Source organism: Schistocerca americana, chromosome 4, assembly GCF_021461395.2.
Source record: "Schistocerca americana isolate TAMUIC-IGC-003095 chromosome 4, iqSchAmer2.1, whole genome shotgun sequence".
Classification (NCBI taxonomy): Eukaryota; Metazoa; Arthropoda; class Insecta; order Orthoptera; family Acrididae; genus Schistocerca; species Schistocerca americana.
In genome coordinates this window covers 204,042,312-204,048,311 of record NC_060122.1, presented here as the reverse complement: position 1 = coordinate 204,048,311, position 6,000 = coordinate 204,042,312, and positions in this window count along the sequence as shown.

The following is a 6,000-nucleotide window of genomic DNA, read 5'->3' as shown; positions in this document are numbered from 1 at the left end:
TGAAGTCGCTGCTGCTACTGCTGCTGTTGCTGCACTATCAGGCGCAACGATAGTAGCCCGCTTGCGAAATCTGTTCATCGGGTTGCCTTTCTGCGGGCCCTAACTATTTTGTTGCTACTATGCGGAGCGGATGATATCTCAACAGCCGAGTACGTGATGCCACGCAGGACGGATTTCGGTATTGGAAAGACCGAAAAATCCATCAATTTCAGGGTCATAGAGTTTAAACAGTACTGCAGCTCGATGCAAATGGACCAATCGGCTGTGGCAGCAGCCTCGGCCGCTCACCTGATTGCCGATCGCTGTCCAGCGTGGCTTACCTCGCTGCCAGGCCCATCGGCTGCTCCTCTTACAACGACCCTGGCAACGTAGGACAGACAACGGCTTACGACGAACCACGCAACGGACCCGGTACACAAAGGAGGTGCTCACGCGGAGGATAACGGAGCCCCGCTTTAAGGTCATCCCTCGCCCTCGAAACACAGTTCGTGGTCCGGAACACAGCAGAACCACACACTCCTGCACCCCGGACAATTCAGTGACTGTCGACGGCAGACCACCGTGTCACAGCCTAGGACGTAAGACTGTGATTAAAGAGGTAAAGGACTCGCCATCAGAAGTGAAATAATTCTAACTACCACTGATAACGGAGAGGATATCACACTTAATGGAGCGGAAACGACAGAGTTACCACGTTCGTGAAATTCTGAGCCACCGATCATTTCGGACACCAACGATGCTCAGCCATCAAATCAGGACGAGAACAAAGAGTTTCAACTTTGTTGTCCTTCAAAAATCTGGAAGAAAACGCTAAAACTCGCGAAACCGGAGGACATCGCGAAACAACGCCCTGAGCCCACCTCAAACGAATACGCACCGCTTCATCCCGACAATGATCAGATTGAGGTTTCAATAGAACAGAGCGCAGCTGGAAAGAGCAGCTACTCGATCCCTGCACCGACGCAAAACCCTCATATACCGCCAGCGGGGATAGCACCTGCTATCGTCCAATACTCAGGGCAGTACCTACTCCCGAACCGTGAACTGAAGAAACATATCGAAGGACCCATAGCGGCGATTTATAAAAGAGATACAATGAAGTATCGCTTTTCATAATTGCCTCTTCAGAGGAATGGCCTGCGGTTTTCAAGGATTTACCCGAAAAATGTTTACTCACTAATTGCCAACCGACGAGTCTCTAAAAGTTGTCATCAAGTACCTTCCCGCGGAAATCACACAAGAGGAGATAGCACAAACTCTGTACAATACTGGTTTCCAACAAGTTCCGGTCTATAATTTTAAACCTGGAGACGAGAAAGCAGCCAGATAATTTCACAGACAGTCTACTGTGTGATCCGGCCGGCAGCCCAGCCAGCGAGACAGTATATGATGTCAAACATCTCTGCGACACCAATGTGGTAATTGAAGCATATTGATCAAAAAACGGGCTTCCATAATATAGATGTCAACGTTTCTTCCATATGGCCAATTATTGACACCTGCCACCTCTGTGTGTGAAGTGCATGGGTCACAACTCGTCCAAGGCTTGCCAAAAACCAGCAAACCTGAAGGCAAAATATAAACTGCGGATTTACACAGCACAGGGACAAGCAGCACAGAGTAGACAATTACCGGTTTGCTGCCCCCACACAACTGAATGTTACAATTTTCCATCTGAGAAACACACAGTTCGCAGATTCCAGTCGCACATCCGCTGGCAGCAGAGATCCAACAACTTAGAGCGACTACAACAGACGCACGTTCACAATTCAACTTCTAGGAAGTCATGAAGATGGTCACGAGCGTAACAGAATTTTCAGCGGCTCTCCGCTGGAAGAACATCTTTACTCTCATTCAAGAGACCTTAAGAAAATTTTTTGAAGCAACAGACATCTTGTCAAAACTACTCACCTTAGCAGATGGAGTCATGAAGATATTCGCTCCCAGTAGCGGCCTGTTGACCAATAAGTCTGGATAACTTTTCGCTGTATATATTCATCGCGAAAGGCGTTTACAATATGAAGTGGGAACTCGAGGATTTCCTCGTGCGTTTTAAGATCGACATTCTATTCCTGACGGAAACGCGTTTCCGTCCCACCAAACCTTTCAAGTTACGCGACATGGTGGGCTACTGGACGGACAGAGCAAATGGCCCAGGAGATGGCACGGCCATATATACCAAGCGATCGATAACGCACATTCCTCTCGTACTGTCACAGTTTATGTCGCAGGAAGCAACTGGAGCTAACGTCTCCACCCGTTTCGGCATTATTACATTGATTGTGACGTTTCTCAGCGCTCAGAGGTCGTTCATAGGGATGACCTTCTGTTTCTGTTCGCTCGCCATGAAATAATTCTGCTCTGCGGGGACCTCAACGCCAAGCACTTGGCTTGTAATTCGCAAGGGAACCAACTGTATGGCTTGGAGGAATCCATTCGGGCCAGATAATCCACCACAAGTCTCAAATAATTCAGCCCACACACATGACGTGATGGACACATCTACAGTGAAAAATCTAAGACACTCCCTGCGCCTTCAAACCAATTACGATCTGACGTCCGACCACAATCAGGTGGTCGATGTCACCACAGAGGCGCTGGAACATCTAAAACAGACCTCAAATTTGCACCAGTTTGCCGTTCCTTAGCAACAACGTTCTCCCTACAACAGACGTATAGACAACAGCCTTCATAGACGAGGCAACAAACATAATACTTCCTAACGACACCAGCGGAGGTCCGTACGATTATATGACACGGCAGCCACTCTACACCTGGACGAAACAGTATAATAGACAAACAGTTAAAAAGTTGCCGCGCAGACCACGTTTGTTGACAACCCGTATTTTTAACAGTTGCCTCCTCCTAGGGTCTATTTCCCATCCGACTGCAACACTGCTCCCATAGTACGGCTATCAGAGCTGGGGAAGGACCATCACCAATCGCAAAGCCATCATCTCGTCAGCCTCCTGCCAACACTCTCCAGAGTACTGGAACGGATCATACTCCAAAGACTTAGCCCAGCAATCAACGAAGGGGATACAATACCCCCCCAGACCAGTTCGCCTTCCACCCCCGCCTGTCAGCCAAACTATAGCACCTCCGGGTTGCAGAGTATATTGCATCGGAACTATCCAGCGATGGAATTTCTCAGTACTGGAAAGGCATATGATCCAGTATGGAAAGATAAGATGCTCACCAAACTGCGTGAGGTCCCCAACATCCTAAACTATTGCACGAAGGTTATTGACAGCTATCTTCAAGGGAGGCGTTGTGTTGTCCGAACTGACGCTCAGTGGCCCACCATTGGACAACTGTCGTAGGTCATTTCTGAAGGCTCTGTTCTATCCTCAATTCCATTCATTTAGTATGTGAACGACCTGCCGTTAGTTTCAAAAATCGTCCTTGGGCAATTCGCAGACGATAAAGCGATCCTTACCAACAGTCACACAGTCGATGGAGCGATACGGCACCTCCAGAGTCAGCTTACACTTTTTCCAGTTATGGACAGCAACAAACTGCACTGCCCTGACTCTGCATTCAGAGAAGACGCAGGCAATTACGTTTACTCTCCGTCTGTCCGAACCCAGAGATCGTGTCACACTCCACAACATCATTCTCCCTTGGGCAAATCAGATAAAATACCCAGGAGTGATACTGGGTCGGAAACTCCTCTTCAAGATCCATGTTCAGGGAAAGCGCAGTCCTTACTGTCTATTCGATGAAGACTCTCATGCAAAAGCTTGGCGGTCTCACATGAATAAATTAGAAGCACTAAGCATAGTAAGAAACGTGTAATAAAATGAATTACCGGCACAAACTGCTATTGCGGTCTCCGTGACACTCTGGATGTTACTAGCTCTACATCTAGAGGCCTTCAGAGAAATAATTCGATAGTGTAAAATGCCATAGTGGTATGCATTAATATATTTCAGTACGTTGTAAAAGTTCTTTCCCACACTGCCCTGATTAATATTTCTAATGATGTCCACCTTAAGGACCTGAGGCAGCACTTGTGAGGATAATCATTATAAACACTGTAGTATACAGCCACTATCATTTGGGACATAATCCTCAGCAACGAGTTTCGGGAATCAAGCTCCCATCATCCGTATGTTTGTGTTACTCGTACATACACATGCACCGAGTAACTTAATTACTTTTTATTTTTTCATTCTGTGTGCTTTTTAAACGCATGGTTTTGTAGAGAGAACACAGACAACTAGGTGATGGGAGCTTGACTCACGAAACTCGTTGTTGAGGATTATGTTCCTAATACTACTAGTTGCTTACTAAAGCAATTACCAACATCTTCATCTACATGATTACTCTGCAATTCACAGTTAAATGCCTGGCAGAGGGATTATCGAACGATCTTCATGCTATTTCTTTACCGTTCTACTCTCGAACAGCGAACCGGAGAAACGAACACTTACGAGATCTTTCCGTTTGAGCTCTTTCTCTTACTCTGTTATGATGATCGTTTCTCCCTGCGTGGGCGGAGACCGACAAAATATTTTCACATTCTTAGGAGAGAGTTACTGATTGAAATTCCATACGAAGATCCCGTCGGAACGAGAAACGCCTTTCTTTCAATGATTGCCACCGCAGTTCGTGTATTACATATGTGGCACACTCTCTCCTATTTGGCGATAATACAAAACGAGCGGCCCATCTTCGAACTTTTTTGATTTCTTCCGTCAATCCTATCTGGTGCGGATCCCACACATCACAGCAATACTACAGAGGGTGGACAAGCTTAGTAGAAGCAGTCTCTTCAGTAGACTTGTAGTCTTTTCTAGTTGTTCTGCAACTAAATCGCAGTTTTTAGTTTGCTTTCTCCACAAAATCATCTATGTGATTTTTACAATTTAAGTTTGTCATAATTATCTATAGGTATTTAACTGAATTGACAGCCTTCAAGTTTGTGTCATTTATTGCGTAAATTAATGGATTCCTTTTAGTGCTCATGTAGATGACTCCTCACTTTTCATTAACTGGAGTCAACAGCCATCCTTTGCAGAATACAGATGTTTTGTCTAAATCATTTGGCAATTGGTTTTGATCAACTGATGACTTTACACGACGGTAAATGACAGCATCTACTGCAAACAATCTATGAGGGCTGCTCTAATTGTCTATTATGTAGGGACAGCAGACAGCCTGTAACACTTTCTTGCGAAACGTCAGGTATTACTTCTGTTTTAGTCGATTACTTTCCGTCAGTTACTTCGAACTTGACCTTTCTGACAGGAAATCACGAATCCAGACGCATTACCAAGACGATGCTCCACAGGCACGCAATTTGATTCAAAGTTGGTTGCTATGAACAGTGTCAAAAGCTTTTTGGAAATCCCAAAACATTGAATCAGTTTGACATCCCCTCCCGATAGCTCTCGTTATTTCGTGATAATAAACAGCTAGTTGTGTTTTACAAAAACTTTATTTTATGAATCCTGATGACAGTTGCCAATAAATCGTTTTCTTTGAAGTAATTCCTAATGTTCGAATACAATACACGCTGATCAACCAGAACATTATAACTATCTGCCTAGTAGTCGGCATGCCCACCTTTGGCACGGATAACAGCGGCGACAGGTCGTCGTATGGAAGCACTGAGGTCTCACTAGGTCGCTGGAGGGACATGGCACTACACAGTACACCAGCAAACACAAGTCAACAAATTCCCTTAAATTACAGGGGCAGCTTGTCTCTGCCCCACAGTACAGTTGTGAAGGAGCTGTTCCCCTGGAAGACGACGGATTCGTGTGCTCTCATTGGCATGATGAAGAAGCTATTGGGATTCGTCAGACCATCCAATGCGATGCCGCAGCGCCAGGGTCCAGTGCTGATGGTGAAGGGCCCGTTTAAGTCGTAATTGCCGATGTCGTGGTGTTAACATTGGCACACGCATGGGTCGTCGGCTACGGAAGGCCGTCGACAGGAGTGTTCGGTGCATTGTGTGTTCAGACACTCTTGTTCCCTACTCAGCATTAAAGT